The sequence below is a fragment of the Ambystoma mexicanum genome, chromosome 4q, assembly GCF_040938575.1.
Source record: "Ambystoma mexicanum isolate Mex_15411 chromosome 4q, UKY_AmexF1_1, whole genome shotgun sequence".
Classification (NCBI taxonomy): Eukaryota; Metazoa; Chordata; class Amphibia; order Caudata; family Ambystomatidae; genus Ambystoma; species Ambystoma mexicanum.
In genome coordinates this window covers 435,844,232-435,861,452 of record NC_090928.1, presented here as the reverse complement: position 1 = coordinate 435,861,452, position 17,221 = coordinate 435,844,232, and positions in this window count along the sequence as shown.

The following is a 17,221-nucleotide window of genomic DNA, read 5'->3' as shown; positions in this document are numbered from 1 at the left end:
CCATGAACATTGAATGAGCAAGAGTACAGTTGCTGACCCTGCAGAATGAGCCCGGCGATGATTGACAGTCAAGGGCACAATGTTGCAATCTTGTATGCCGCAAGCCGACGCCGAGGTCACACCTGCCATTAAAACCAGGCACACAGTGGAAAATACAATATTAATTGTGCAGAATTCTGCCTCGACCACGGTCCCACCTCACGTGACCAAGCCAAACCTGACAGAGTGCCAGGCCCAGGTGGAGGGAGGCACCAAAACCCCCCGTTTCAAGACATAGGCAGATACAATTAAGTGATTCAATGAACATCTGCAGCGGTGGGAGTAGTCGGCCTTCAGGCATACCAATAAATCTTCACGTTGTCTGCACATAACCATAGTGAAACATTGTTACAAATGACAGGTGCACCGCGAGCTGGGAACAACAATGGTCCCAGACTGGGGGGCTCGTGCGTGGGCCAATCAGAACATGGGGCTCTTATCACTGACGCCATTAACATTGACCAATCCCCAGGGATCTTCATGTAACAATTTCCATGTATCAATTTGAAGGGACAACCCAATTATACCACCTGACTAACCCTCAACCACTAAGAATGCTCTCTATACGTATGCTATACTAACCCTACCACTCGAAGAGCCAATCCAGAGTGGCGATAGGTGTTTTGCTAACTTTCCCAGGTGACGCAAGTAGCGCGTCATACTAAGGTAAAAGGGGCCTGCGAGCCCATGATGAGAAGAGTGTGTCAGGACGGACGCGTACGTTCCTTGACCCATCCCTGCCATGTGTTCAATAAACAGCAGAACCACCTTGCTTCTTGCGTGTGCCTCATACTCATTTTTTTTGGGATACACGGGAGGAGTTGGGGCCTCCCTGCCCGGAGGTCCCCGGACGACTCAGCCGACCCCGGGAGAACTTCCCCCCGACAAATTCATACATTTCGTATCACATGTAGATCTTGGAACATGGAAAAAAAATCTTTTGTCAAATGCACAAATTCTGCAAAATGTAACTGCTTCTCTACTGCAGTTTGTTGATTTTGTGCTAAGAGCATAGTTAAACCCAACTGTTCATTGTTTTGTATATGAAATGATGATATATCCTATTGTTTCTTAAAGTGCATTGGGTTGAAAAACATTTTAACAGGATCTATTGAAGAGGGTATATAGTTATGAAACAGGGACTTCTTGAACTGCACTCCCACGCTCTACCACTGAGTTAAACCGTTGAATGCTGAAAACTGCCCTTTTCTAAAAAGGTGATAGAGTGGGTGACTGTATGGAACTTGTAGAACTAATGACATCAGTGCACTTCCGGTCAGCTGTACAAATTAATACATTTCATTACGGGCATATTATTGGTTTCCTCCACAGTTTTATAACATTCATATGATCTTCCAATGGACTATTTCAAACTGATAATATCACCAGTAGAACTTGGGTGAATGTAAAACACAGCTTGTATCATATGAAGACATCCTAAACAGCTTAATGGTGTTTACCCTATGTTTCAGGTGATGATCAGGAGTATTTCAAATGTAGAAATGTGTTGCTCATTACATAAAATGCTAAGATTGTAAATGTTTACTTCAATTTATTTAACTAAAAAAATATTTCTACAGGTAAAACAGTTGGACAAGGGGGCACCCAGATTTGAACTAGGGACCTTTTGATCTGCACTACCCCTGTGCTATACCCTAATTTCTGAAATGTTCACCTTTATTTATTCAGTAATATGTACAAAGTGGAAGCAACATGCAATCACCATCAAAGCAATGCATTTTCAGCCACCAAACCCTCCTTATAAGTATAAGGGGTACAAAAGATGTCCTTTATCTGCCTTGGTAAAATACAGTGAGGTTTCCATTGCAAGAATTCATACATTTCGTATCACATGTAGATCTTGGAACATGGAAAAAAAACTTTTGTCAAACGCTCAAATTCTACAAAACGTAACTACTTCTCTACTGCAGTTTGTTGATTTTGTGCTAAGAGCATAGTTAAACCCAATTGTTCATTGTTTTTTATATGAAATGAAGATATATCCTATTGTTTCTTACAGTGCATTGGGTTGAAAAACATTTTAACAGGATCTATTGACAAGGGTATATGGTTATGAAACAGGGACTTCTTGAACTACACTCCTACGCTCTACCACTGAGTTAAACCCTTGAATGCTGAAAACTGCCCTTTTTTAAAAAGGTGATAGAGTGGGTGACTGTATGGAACTTGTAGAACTAATGACATCAGTGCACTTCTGGTCAGCTGTACAAATTAATACATTTCAATAAGGGCATATTATTGGTTTCCACCACAGTTTTATAACATTCATCTAGCTTCCAATGGACTATTTCAAACTAATCATATCACCAGTAGAACTTGGGTGAATGTATAACACAGCTTGTATCATATGAAGAAATCCTAAACAGCTTAATGGTGTTTACCCTATGTTTCAGGAGTATTTCAAATGTAGAAATGTGTTGCTCATTACATCAAATGCTAAGATTGTAAATGTTTTTTTCTACAGGTAAAACAGTTGAACAAGAGAGCACACAGATTTGAACTAGGGACCTCTTGATCTGCAGTCAAATGCTCTACCACTGAGCTACACCCCCAGTTCCGAAAAGTTCACCTTTATTTATTCAGTAATATGTACAAAGTGGAAGCAACATGCAATCACCATCAAAGCAATGCATGTTCAGCCACCAAACCCTCCTTATAAGTATAAGGGGTGCGAAGGATGTCCTTTATCTGCCTTGGTAAAATATAGTGATGTTTCCATTGCAAGAATTCATACATTTCGTATCACATGTAGATCTTGGAACATGGAAAAAAAATCTTTTGTCAAATGCACAAATTCTGCAAAATGTAACTGCTTCTCTACTGCAGTTTGTTGATTTTGTGCTAAGAGCATAGTTAAACCCAATTGTTCATTGTTTTGTATATGAAATGATGATATATCCTATTGTTTCTTACAGTGCATTGGGTTGAAAAACATTTTAACAGGATCTATTGAAGAGGGTATATGGTTATGAAACAGGGACTTCTTGAACTACACTCCTACGCTCTACCACTGACATAAACCCTTCAATGTTGAAAACTGCCCTTTTTTAAAAAGGTGATAGAGTGGGTGACTCTATGGCACTTGTAGAACTAATGACATCAGTGCACTTCTGGTCAGCTGTACAAATTAATACATTTCATTAAGGGCATATTATTGGTTTCCACCACAGTTTTATAACATTCATATGAGCTTCCAATGGACTATTTTAAACTGGTCATATCACCAGTAGAACTTGGGTGAATGTAAAACACAGCTTGTATCATATGAAGAAATCCTAAACAGCTTAATGGTGTTTACCCTATGTTTCAGGTGATGATCAGGAGTATTTCAAATGTAGAAATGTGTTGCTTATCACATAAAATGCTAAGATTGTAAATGTTTACTTCAATTTATTTAATTAAAAACATATTTCTACAGGTAAAATAGTTGGACAAGGGGGCACCCAGATTTGAACCAGGGACCGTTTGATCTGCAGTGAAATGCTCTACCCCTGAGCTATACCCCCATTTATGGAATGTTCACCTTTTATTTATTCAGTAATATGTACAAAGTGGAAGCAACATGCAATCACCATCAAAGCAATGCATTTTCAGCCACCAAACCCTCCTTATAATTATAAGGGGTACAAAAGATAGTCCTTTATCTGCCTTGGTAAAATACAGTGAGGTTTCCATTGCCAGAATTCATACATTTCGTATCACATGTAGATCTTGGAACATGGAAAAAAAAAATCTTTTGTCAAATGCACAAATTCTGCAAAATGTAACTCCTTCTCTACTGCAGTTTGTTGATTTTGTGTTAAGAGCATAGTTAAACCCAATTGTTCATTGCTTTGTATATGAAATGATGATATATCCTTTTGTTTCTTACAGTGCATTGGGTTGAAAAACATTTTAACAGGATCTATTGAAGAGGGTATATGTTTATGAAACAGGGACTTCTTGAAAAGCACTCCTACGCTCTACCACTGACATAAACCCTTGAATGCTGAAAACGGCCCTTTTATAAAAAGGTGATAGAGTGGGTGACTGTATGGAACTTGTAGAACTAATGACATCAGTGCACTTCTGGTCAGCTGTACAAATTAATACATTTCATTAAGGGCATATTATTGGTTTCCGGGACAGTTTTATAACATTTATATGAGCTTCCAATGGACCATTTCAAACTAATCATATCACCAGTAGAACTTGGGTGAACGTAAAACACAGCTTGTATCATATGAAGAAATCCTAAACAGTTTCATGGTGTTTACCCTATGTTTCAGGAGTATTTCAAATGTAGAAATGTGTTGCTCATTACATCAAATGCTAAGATTGTAAATGTTTTTTTCTACAGGTAAAACAGTTGAACAAGAGAGCACACAGATTTGAACTAGGGACCTCTTGATCTGCAGTCAAATGCTCTACCACTGAGCTACACCCCCAGTTCCGAAAAGTTCACCTTTATTTATTCAGTAATATGTACAAAGTGGAAGCAACATGCAATCACCATCAAAGCAATGCATGTTCAGCCACCAAACCCTCCTTATAAGTATAAGGGGTGCGAAGGATGTCCTTTATCTGCCTTGGTAAAATATAGTGATGTTTCCATTGCAAGAATTCATACATTTCGTATCACATGTAGATCTTGGAACATGGAAAAAAAATCTTTTGTCAAATGCACAAATTCTGCAAAATGTAACTGCTTCTCTACTGCAGTTTGTTGATTTTGTGCTAAGAGCATAGTTAAACCCAATTGTTCATTGTTTTGTATATGAAATGATGATATATCCTATTGTTTCTTACAGTGCATTGGGTTGAAAAACATTTCAACAGGATCTATTGAAGAGGGTATATGGTTATGAAACAGGGACTTCTTGAACTACACTCCTACGCTCTACCACTGACATAAACCCTTCAATGTTGAAAACTGCCCTTTTTTTAAAAAGGTGATAGAGTGGGTGACTCTATGGCACTTGTAGAACTAATGACATCAGTGCACTTCTGGTCAGCTGTACAAATTAATACATTTCATTAAGGGCATATTATTGGTTTCCACCACAGTTTTATAACATTCATATGAGCTTCCAATGGACTATTTTAAACTGGTCATATCACCAGTAGAACTTGGGTGAATGTAAAACACAGCTTGTATCATATGAAGAAATCCTAAACAGCTTAATGGTGTTTACCCTATGTTTCAGGTGATGATCAGGAGTATTTCAAATGTAGAAATGTGTTGCTTATCACATAAAATGCTAAGATTGTAAATGTTTACTTCAATTTATTTAATTAAAAACATATTTCTACAGGTAAAATAGTGGGACAAGGGGGCACCCAGATTTGAACCAGGGACCGCTTGATCTGCAGTGAAATGCTCTACCCCTGAGCTATACCCCCATTTATGGAATGTTCACCTTTTATTTATTCAGTAATATGTACAAAGTGGAAGCAACATGCAATCACCATCAAAGCAATGCATTTTCAGCCACCAAACCCTCCTTATAATTATAAGGGGTACAAAAGATGTCCTTTATCTGCCTTGGTAAAATACAGTGAGGTTTCCATTGCCAGAATTCATACATTTCGTATCACATGTAGATCTTGGAACATGGAAAAAAAAAATCTTTTGTCAAATGCACAAATTCTGCAAAATGTAACTGCTTCTCTACTGCAGTTTGTTGATTTTGTGTTAAGAGCATAGTTAAACCCAATTGTTCATTGCTTTGTATATGAAATGATGATATATCCTTTTGTTTCTTACAGTGCATTGGGTTGAAAAACATTTTAACAGGATCTATTGAAGAGGGTATATGTTTATGAAACAGGGACTTCTTGAAAAGCACTCCTACGCTCTACCATTGACATAAACCCTTGAATGCTGAAAACGGCCCTTTTTTAAAAAGGTGATAGAGTGGGTCACTGTATGGAACTTGTAGAACTAATGACATCAGTGCACTTCTGGTCAGCTGTACAAATTAATACATTTCATTAAGGGCATATTATTGGTTTCCAGGACAGTTTTATAACATTTATATGAGCTTCCAATGGACCATTTCAAACTAATCATATCACCAGTAGAACTTGGGTGAACGTAAAACACAGCTTGTATCATATGAAGAAATCCTAAACAACTTAATGGTGTTTACCCTATGTTTCAGGTGATGATCACTAGTATTTCAAATGTAGAAATGTGTTGCTCATTACATAAAATGCTAAGATTGTAAATGTTTACTTCAATTTATTTAATTAAAAAAAATATTTCTACAGGTAAAACAGTTGCACAAGGGGGCACCCATATTTGAACTAGGGACCTTTTAATGTGCTGTGAAATGATCTACCCATGAGCTATACCCCCATTTCTGAAATGTTCACCTTTATTTATTCAGTAATATGTACAAAGTGGAAGCAACATGCAATCGCCATCAAAGCAATGCATTTTCAGCCACCAAACCCTCCTTATAAGTATAAGGGGTACAAAAGATGTCCTTTATCTGCCTTGGTAAAATACAGTGAGGTTTCCATTGCAAGAATCAAACATTTCGTATCACATGTAGATCTTGGAACATGGAAAAAAAACTTTTGTCAAATGCACAAATTCTGCAAAACGTAACTGCTTCTCTACTGCTGTTTGTTGATTTTTTGCTAAGAGTATAGTTAAACCCAATTGTTCATTGTTTTGTATATGAAATGATGATATATCCTATTGTTTCTTACAGTACATTGGGTTGCAAAACATTTTAACAGGATCTATTGAAGAGGGTATATGGTTATGAAACAGGAACTTCTTGAAAAGCACTCCCACGCTCTACCACTGACATAAACCCTTGAATGCTGAAAACTGCCCTTTTTTAAAAAGGTGATAGAGTGGGTGACTGTATGGAACTTGTAGAACTAATGACATCAGTGCACTTCTGGTCAGCTGTACAAATTAATACATTTCATTAAGGGCATATTATTGGTTTCCACCACAGTTTTATAACATTCATATGAGCTTCCAATCGACTATTTCAAACTAATCATATCACCAGTAGAACTTGGGTGAATGTAAAACACAGCTTCTATCATATGAAGAAATCCTAAACAGCTTAATGGTGTTTACCCTATGTTTAAGGTGATGATCAGGAGTATTTCAAATGTAGATATGTGTTGCTCATTACATAAAATTCTAAGATTGTAAATGTTTACTTCAATTTATTTAATTAAAAAAATATTTCTACAGGTAAAACAGTTGGACAAGGGGGCACCCGGATTTGAACTAGGGACCTCTTGATCTGCAGTGAAATGCTCTACCCCTGAGCTATAACCCCATTTCTGAAATGTTCACCTTTACTTATTCAGTAATATGTACAAAGTGGAAGCAACATGCAATCACCATCAAAGCAATGCATTTTCAGCCACCAAACCCCCCTTATAAGTAAGAGGGGTGCGAAGGATGTCCTTTATCTGCCTTGGTAAAATACAGTGAGGTTTCCATTGCAAGAATTCATACATTTCGTATCACATGTAGATCTTGGAACATGGAAAAAAAATATTTTGTCAAATGCACAAATTCTGCAAAATGTAACTGCTTCTCTACTGCAGTTTGTTGATTTTGTGCTAAGAGCATAGTTAAACCCAATTGTTCATTGTTTTGTATATGAAATGATGATATATCCTATTGTTTCTTACAGTGCATTGGGTTGAAAAACATTTTAACAGGATCTATTGAAGAGGGTATATGGTTATGAAACAGGGACTTCTTGAACTACACTCCTACGCTCTACCACTGACATAAACCCTTCAATGTTGAAAACTGCTCTTTTTTAAAAAGGTGATAGAGTGGGTGACTCTATAGGACTTGTAGAACTAATGACATCAGTGCACTTCTGGTCAGCTGTACAAATTAATACATTTCATTAAGGGCATATTATTGGTTTCCACCACAGTTTTATAACATTCATGTGAGCTTCCAATGGACTATTTCAAATTGATAATATCACCAGTAGAACTTGGGTGAATGTAAAACACAGCTTCTATCATATGAAGAAATCCTAAACAGCTTAATGGTGTTTACCCTATGTTTCAGATGATGATCAGGAGTATTTCAAATGTAGAAATGTGTTGCTCATTACATAAAATGCTAAGATTGTAAATGTTTACTTCAATTTATTTAATTAAAAAAATATTTCTACAGGTAAAACAGTTGGACAAGGGGGCACCCAGATTTGAACTACGGACCTTTTGATCTGCAGTGAAATGCTCTACCCCTGAGCTATACCCCCATGTCTGAATTGTTCACCTTTATTTATTCAGTAATATGTACAAAGTGGAAGCAACATGCAATCACTATCAAAGCAATGCATGTTCAGCCACCAAACCCTCCTTATAAGTATAAGGGGTACAAAAGATGTCCTTTATCTGCCTTGGTAAAATACAGTGAGGTTTCCATTGCAAGAATCAAACATTTCGTATCACATGTAGATCTTGGAACATGGACAAAAAACTTTTGTCAAATGCACAAATTCTGCAAAATGTAACTGCTTCTCTACTGCAGTTTAGTGATTTTGTGCTAAGAGCATAGTTAAATCCAATTGTTCATTGTTTTGTATTTGAAATGATGATATATCCTATTGTTTCTTACAGTGCATTGGGTTGAAAAACATTTTAACAGGATCTATTGAAGAGGGTATATGGTTATGAAACAGGGACTTCTTGAACTACACTCCTACGCTCTACCACTGACATAAACCCTTCAATGTTGAAAACTGCCCTTTTTTTAAAAAGGTGATAGAGTGGGTGACTCTATGGAACTTGTAGAACTAATGACATCAGAGCACTTCTGGTCAGCTGTTCAAATTAATACATTTCATTAAGGGCATATTATTGGTTTCCACCACAGTTTTATAACATTCATATGAGCTTCCAATGGACTATTTCAAACTGATCATATCACCAGTAGAACTTGGGTGAATGTAAAACAAAGCTTGTATCATATGAAGAAATCCTAAACAGCTTAATGGTGTTTACCCTATGTTTCAGGTGATGATCAGGAGTATTTCAAATGTAGAAATGTGTTGCTCATTACATAAAATGTTAAGGTTGTAAATGTTTACTTCAATTTATTTAATTAAAAAAAATATTTCTACAGGTAAAGCAGTTGGACAAGGGGGCACCCAGATTTGATCTAGGGACCTCATGATCTGCACTGATATGCTCTACCCCTGAGCTATAACCCCATTTCTGAAATGCTCACCTTTATTTATTCAGTAATATGTACAAAGTGGAAGCAACATGCAATCACCATCAAAGCAATTCATTTTCAGCCACCAAACCCTTCTTATAAGTATAAGGGGTACAAAAGATGTCCTTTATCTGCATACATTTTGTATCACATGTAGATCTTGGAACATGGAAAAAAACTTTTGTCAAATGCACAAATTCTGCAAAACGTAACTACTTCTCTACTGCAGTTTGTTGATTTTGTGCAAAGAGCATAGTTAAACCCAATTGTTCATTGTTTTTTATATGAAATGATGATATATCCTTTTGTTTCTTACAGTACATTGGGTTGAAAAACATTTTAACAGGATCTATTGACGAGGGTATATGGTTATGAAACAGGGACTTCTTGAACTGCACTCCTATGCTCTACCGCTGAGTTAAACCCTTGAATGCTGAAAACTGCCATTTTTCAAAAGGTGATAGAGTGGGTGACTGTATGGAACTTGTAGAACTAATGACATCAGTGCACTTCTGGTCAGTTGTACAAATTAATACATTTAATTAAGGGCATATTATTGGTTTCCACCACAGTTTTATAACATTCATATGAGCCTCCAATGGACTATTTCAAACTGATAATATCACCAGTAGAACTTGGGTGAATGTAAAACACAGCTTGTATCATATGAAGAAATCCTAAACAGTTTCAGGGTGTTTACCCTATGTTTCAGGAGATGATCAGGAGTATTTCAAATGTAGAAATGTGTTGCTCATTACATAAAATGCTAAGATTGTAAATGTTTTCTTCAATTTATTTAATTAAAAAAATATTTCTACAGGTAAAACAGTTGAACAAGGGAGCACCAAGATTTGAACTATGGACCTCTTGATCTGCAGTCAAATGCTCTACCACTGAGCTATAACCACCGTTCTGAAATATTCACCTTTATTAATTCAGTAATATGTACAAAGTGCAAGCAACATGCAATCACCATCAAAGCAATGCATTTTCAGCCACCAAACCCTCCTTATAGGTATATGGAGTGCGAAGGAGGTCCTTTATCTGCCTTGGTAAAATACAGTGAGCTTTCCATTGCAAGAATCAAACATTTTGTATCACATGTAGATCTTGGAACATGGACAAAAAACTTTTGTCAAATGCACAAATTCTGCAAAATGTAACTGCTTCTCTACTGCAGTTTAGTGATTTTGTGCTAAGAGCATAGTTAAATCCAATTGTTCATTGTTTTGTATACGAAATTATGATATATCCTATTGTTTCTTACAGTGCATTGGGTTGAAAAACATTTTAACAGGATCTATTGAAGAGGATATATGGTTATGAAACAGGGACTTCTTGAACTACACTCCTACGCTCTACCACTGACATAAACCCTTCAATGTTGAAAACTGCCCTTTTTTAAAAAGGTGATAGAGTGGGTGACTCTATGGAACTTGTAGAACTAATGACATCAGAGCACCTCTGGTCAGCTGTACAAATTAATACATTTCATTAAGGGCATATTATTGGTTTCCACCACAGTTTTATAACATTCATATGAGCTTCCAATGGACTATTTCAAACTCATCATATCACCAGTAGAACTTGGGTGAATGTAAAACAAAGCTTGTATCATATGAAGAAATCCTAAACAGCTTAATGGTGTTTACCCTGTGTTTCAGGTGATGGTCAGGAGTATTTCAAATGTAGAAATGTGTTGCTCATTACATAAAATGCTAAGATTGTAAATGTTTACTTCAATTTATTTAATTAAACAAATATTTCTACAGGTAAAACAGTTGGACAAGGGGGCACCCAGATTTGAACTAGGGACCTCTTGATATGCAGTGAAATGCTCTACCCCTGAGCTATAGCCCCATTTCTGAAAAGTTCACCTTTACTTATTCAGTAATATGTACAAAGTGGAAGCAACATGCAATCACTATCAAAGCAATGCATTTTCAGCCACCAAACCCACCTTATAAGTATAAGGGGTACAAAAGATGTCCTTTATCTGCCTTGGTAAAATACAGTGAGGTTTCCATTGCAAGAATTCCTACATTTCGTATCACCTGTAGATCTTGGAACATGGAAATAAAACGTTTGTCAAATGCACAAATTCTGCAAAACGTAACTGCTTCTCTACTGCAGTTTGTTGATTTTGTGCTAAGAGCATAGTTAAACTCAAATGTTCATTGTTTTTTATATGAAATGATGATATATCCTTTTGTTTCTTACAGTACATTGGGTTGAAAAACATTTTAACAGGATCTATTAACGAGGGTATATGGTTATGAAACAGGGACTTCTTAAACTGCACTCCTACGCTCTACCTCTGACATAAACCCTTGAATGCTGAAAACTGCCCTTTTTTAAAAAGGTGATAGAGTGGGTGACTGTATGGAACTTGTAGAACTAATGACATCAGTGCACTTATGGTCAGCTGTACAAATTAATACATTTCATTAAGGGCATATTATTGGTTTCCACCACAGTTTTATAACATACATGTGAGCTTCCAATGGACTATTTCAAACTGATAATATCACCAGTAGAACTTGGGTGAATGTAAAACACAGCTTGTATCATATGAAGAAATCCTAAACAGCTTAATGGTGTTTACCCTATGTTTCAGATGATGATCAGGAGTATTTCAAATGTAGAAATGTGTTGCTCATTACATAAAATGCTAAGATTGTAAATGTTTACTTCAATTTATTTAATTAAAACAATATTTCTACAGGTAAAACAGTTGGACAAGGGGGCACCCAGATTTGAACTAAGGACGTTTTGCTCTGCAGTGAAATGCTCTACCCCTGAGCTACGCCCCCATTTCTGAATTGTGCACCTTTATTTATTCAGTAATATGTACAAAGTGGAAGCAACATGCAATCACCATCAAAGCAATGCATTTTCAGCCACCAAACCCTCCTTATAAGTATAAGGGGTACAACAGATGTCCTTTATCAGCCTTGGTAAAATACAGTGAGGTTTCCATTGCAAGAATTTCTACATTTCGTATCACATGTAGATCTTGGAACATGGAAAAAAAAAACTTTTGTCAAATGCACAAATTCTGCAAAACGTAACTGCTTCTCTACTGCAGTTTGTTGATTTTGTGCTAAGAGCATAGTTAAACCCAATTGTTCATTGTTTTTTATATGAAATGATGATATATCCTTTTGTTTCCTACAATACATTGGGCTGAAAAACATTTTAACAGGATCTATTGACAAGGGTATATGGTTATGAAACAGGGACTTCTTGAACTGCACTCCTACGCTCTACCACTGAGTTAAACCCTTGAATGCTGAAAACTGCCCTTTTTTAAAAAGGTGATAGAGTGGGTGACTGTATGGAACTTGTAGAACTAATGACATTAGTTCACTTATGGTCAGCTGTACAAATTAACACATTTCATTAAGGGCATATTATTGGTTTCCACCACAGTTTTATAACATTCATATGAGCTTCCAATGGACTATTTCAAACTGATAATATCACCAGTAGAACTTGGGTGAATGTACAACACAGCTTGTATCATATGAAGAAATCCAAAACAGCTTAATGGTGTTTACCCTATGTTTCAGGTGATGATCAGGAGTATTTCAAATGTAGAAATGTGTTGCTCATTACATAAAATGCTAAGATTGTAAATGTTTACTTCAATTTATTTAATTAAAAAAATATGTCTACAGGTAAAACAGTTGGACGAGGGGGAACCCAGATTTGAACTAGGGACCTTTTTGAAGTGCAGTGAAATGCTCTACTCCTGAGCTATACCCCCATTTCTGAATTGTTCACCTTTATTTATTCAGGTATATGTACAAAGTGGAAGCAACATGCAATCACTATCAAAGCAATGCATTTTCAGCCACCAAACCCACCTTATAAGTATAAGGGGTACAAAAGATGTCCTTTATCTGCCTTGGTAAAATACAGTGAGGTTTCCATTGCAAGAATTCCTACATTTCGTATCACCTGTAGATCTTGGAACATGGAAATAAAACTTTTGTCAAATGCACAAATTCTGCAAAACGTAACTGCTTCTCTACTGCAGTTTGTTGATTTTGTGCTAAGAGCATAGTTAAACTCAAATGTTCATTGTTTTTTATATGAAATGATGATATATCCTTTTGTTTCTTACAGTACATTGGGTTGAAAAACATTTTAACAGGATCTATTAACGAGGGTATATGGTTATGAAACAGGGACTTCTTAAACTGCACTCCTAAGCTCTACCTCTGACATAAACCCTTGAATGCTGAAAACTGCCCTTTTTTAAAAAAGTTGATAGAGTGGGTGACTGTATGGAACTTGTAGAACTAATGACATCAGTGCACTTATGGTCAGCTGTACAAATTAATACATTTCATTAAGGGCATATTATTGGTTTCCACCACAGTTTTATAACATACATGTGAGCTTCCAATGGACTATTTCAAACTGATAATATCACCAGTAGAACTTGGGTGAATGTAAAACACAGCTTGTATCATATGAAGAAATCCTAAACAGCTTAATGGTGTTTACCCTATGTTTCAGATGATGATCAGGAGTATTTCAAATGTAGAAATGTGTTGCTCATTACATAAAATGCTAAGATTGTAAATGTTTACTTCAATTTATTTAATTAAAACAATATTTCTACAGGTAAAACAGTTGGACAAGGGGGCACCCAGATTTGAACTAAGGACGTTTTGCTCTGCAGTGAAATGCTCTACCCCTGAGCTATACCCCGATTTCTGAATCGTGCACCTTTATTTATTCAGTAATATGTACAAAGTGGAAGCAACATGCAATCACCATCAAAGCAATGCATTTTCAGCCACCAAACCCTCCTTATAAGTATAAGGGGTACAACAGATGTCCTTTATCAGCCTTGGTAAAATACAGTGAGGTTTCCATTGCAAGAATTTCTACATTTCGTATCACATGTAGATCTTGGAACATGGAAAAAAAAACTTTTGTCAAATGCACACATTCTGCAAAACGTAACTGCTTCTCTACTGCAGTTTGTTGATTTTGTGCTAAGAGCATAGTTAAACCCAATTGTTCATTGTTTTTTATATGAAATGATGATATATCCTTTTGTTTCCTACAATACATTGGGCTGAAAAACATTTTAACAGGATCTATTGACAAGGGTATATGGTTATGAAACAGGGACTTCTTGAACTGCACTCCTACGCTCTACCACTGAGTTAAACCCTTGAATGCTGAAAACTGCCCTTTTTTTAAAAAGGTGATAGAGTGGGTGACTGTATGGAACTTGTAGAACTAATGACATCAGTTCACTTATGGTCAGCTGTACAAATTAACACATTTCTTTAAGGGCATATTATTGGTTTCCACCACAGTTTTATAACATTCATATGAGCTTTCAATGGACTATTTCAAACTGATAATATCACCAGTAGAACTTGGGTGAATGTACAACACAGCTTGTATCATATGAAGAAATCCAAAACAGCTTAATGGTGTTTACCCTATGTTTCAGGTGATGATCAGGAGTATTTCAAATGTAGAAATGTGTTGCTCATTACATAAAATGCTAAGATTGTAAATGTTTACTTCAATTTATTTAATTAAAAAAATATTTCTACAGGTAAAACAGTCGGACAAGGGGGAACCCAGATTTGAACTAGGGACCTTTTTGAAGTGCAGTGAAATGCTCTACTCCTGAGCTATACCCCCATTTCTGAATTGTTCACCTTTATTTATTCAGTTATATGTACAAAGTGGAAGCAACATGCAATCACTATCAAAGCAATGCATGTTCAGCCACCAAACCCTCCTTATAATTATAAGGGGTGCGAAGGATGTCCTTTATCTGCCTTGGTAAAATACAGTGAGGTTTCCATTGCAAGAATTCATACATTTCGTATCACATGTAGATCTTGGAACATGGAAAAAAATCTTTTGTCAAATGCACAAATTCTGCAAAATGTAACTGCTTCTCTACTGCAGTTTGTTGATTTTGAGCTAAGAGCATAGTTAAACCCAATCGTTCATTGTTTTGTATATGAAATGATGATATATCCTATTGTTTCTTACAGTGCATTGGGTTGAAAAACATTTTAACAGGATCTATTGAAGAGGGTATATGGTTATGAAACAGGGACTTCTTGAACTACACTCCTACGCTCTACCACTGACATAAACCCTTCAATGTTGAAAACTGCCCTTTTTTAAAAAGGTGATAGAGTGGGTGACTCTATGGAACTTGTAGAACTAATGACATCAGAGCACTTCTGGTCAGCTGTACAAATTAATACATTTCATTAAGGGCATATTATTGGTTTCCAACACAGTTTTATAACATTCATATGAGCTTCCAATGGACTATTTCAAACTGATCATATCACCAGTAGAACTTGGGTGAATGTGAAACAAAGCTTGTATCATATGAAGAAATCCTAAACAGCTTAATGGTGTTTACCCTGTGTTTCAGGTGATGATCATGAGTATTTCAAATGTAGAAATGTGTTGCTCATTACATAAAATTCTAAGATTGTAAATGTTTACTTCAATTTATTTAATTAAAGAAATATTTCTACAGGTAAAACAGTTGGACAAGGGGGCACCCAGATTTGAACTAGGGACCTCTTGATCTGCAGTGAAATGCTCTACCCCTGAGCTACAGCCCCATTTCTGAAATGTTCACCTTTACTTATTCAGTAATATTTACAAAGTGGAAGCAACATGCAATCACTATCAAAGCAATGCATTTTCAGCCACCAAACCCACCTTAGAAGTATAAGGGGTACAAAAGATGTCCTTTATCTGCCTTGGTAAAATACAGTGAGGTTTCCATTGCAAGAATTCCTACATTTCGTATCACCTGTAGATCTTGGAACATGGAAATAAAACTTTTGTCAAATGCACAAATTCTGCAAAACGTAACTGCTTCTCTACTGCAGTTTGTTGATGTTGTGCTAAGAGCATAGTTAAACTCAAATGTTCATTGTTTTTTATATGAAATGATGATATATCCTTTTGTTTCTTACAGTACATTGGGTTGAAAAACATTTTAACAGGATCTATTAACGAGGGTATATGGTTATGAAACAGGGACTTCTTAAACTGCACTCCTACGCTCTACCTCTGACATAAACCCTTGAATGCTGAAAACTGCCCTTTTTTAAAAAGGTGATAGAGTGGGTGACTGTATGGAACTTGTAGAACTAATGACATCAGTGCACTTATGGTCAGCTGTACAAATTAATACATTTCATTAAGGGCATATTATTGGTTTCCACCACAGTTTTATAACATACATGTGAGCTTCCAATGGACTATTTCAAACTGATAATATCACCAGTAGAACTTGGGTGAATGTAAAACACAGCTTGTATCATATGAAGAAATCCAAAACAGCTTAATGGTGTTTACCCTATGTTTCAGGTGATGATCAGGAGTATTTCAAATGTAGAAATGTGTTGCTCATTACATAAAATGCTAAGATTGTAAATGTTTACTTCAATTTATTTAATTAAAAAAATATTTCTATAGGTAAAACAGTTGGACAAGGGGGAACCCAGATTTGAACTAGGGACCTTTTTGAAGTGCAGTGAAATGCTCTACTCCTGAGCTATACCCCCATTTCTGAATTGTTCACCTTTATTTATTCAGTTATATGCACAAAGTGGAAGCAACATGCAATCACTATCAAAGCAATGCATGTTCAGCCACCAAACCCTCCTTATAAGTATAAGGGGTGCGAAGGATGTCCTTTATCTGCCTTGGTAAAATACAGTGAGGTTTCCATTGCAAGAATTCATACATTTCGTATCACATGTAGATCTTGGAACATGGAAAAAAAAATCTTTTGTCAAATGCACAAATTCTGCAAAATGTAACTGCTTCTCTACTGCAGTTTGTTGATTTTGAGCTAAGAGCATAGTTAAACCCAATCGTTCATTGTTTTGTATATGAAATGATGATATATCCTATTGTTTCTTACAGTGCATT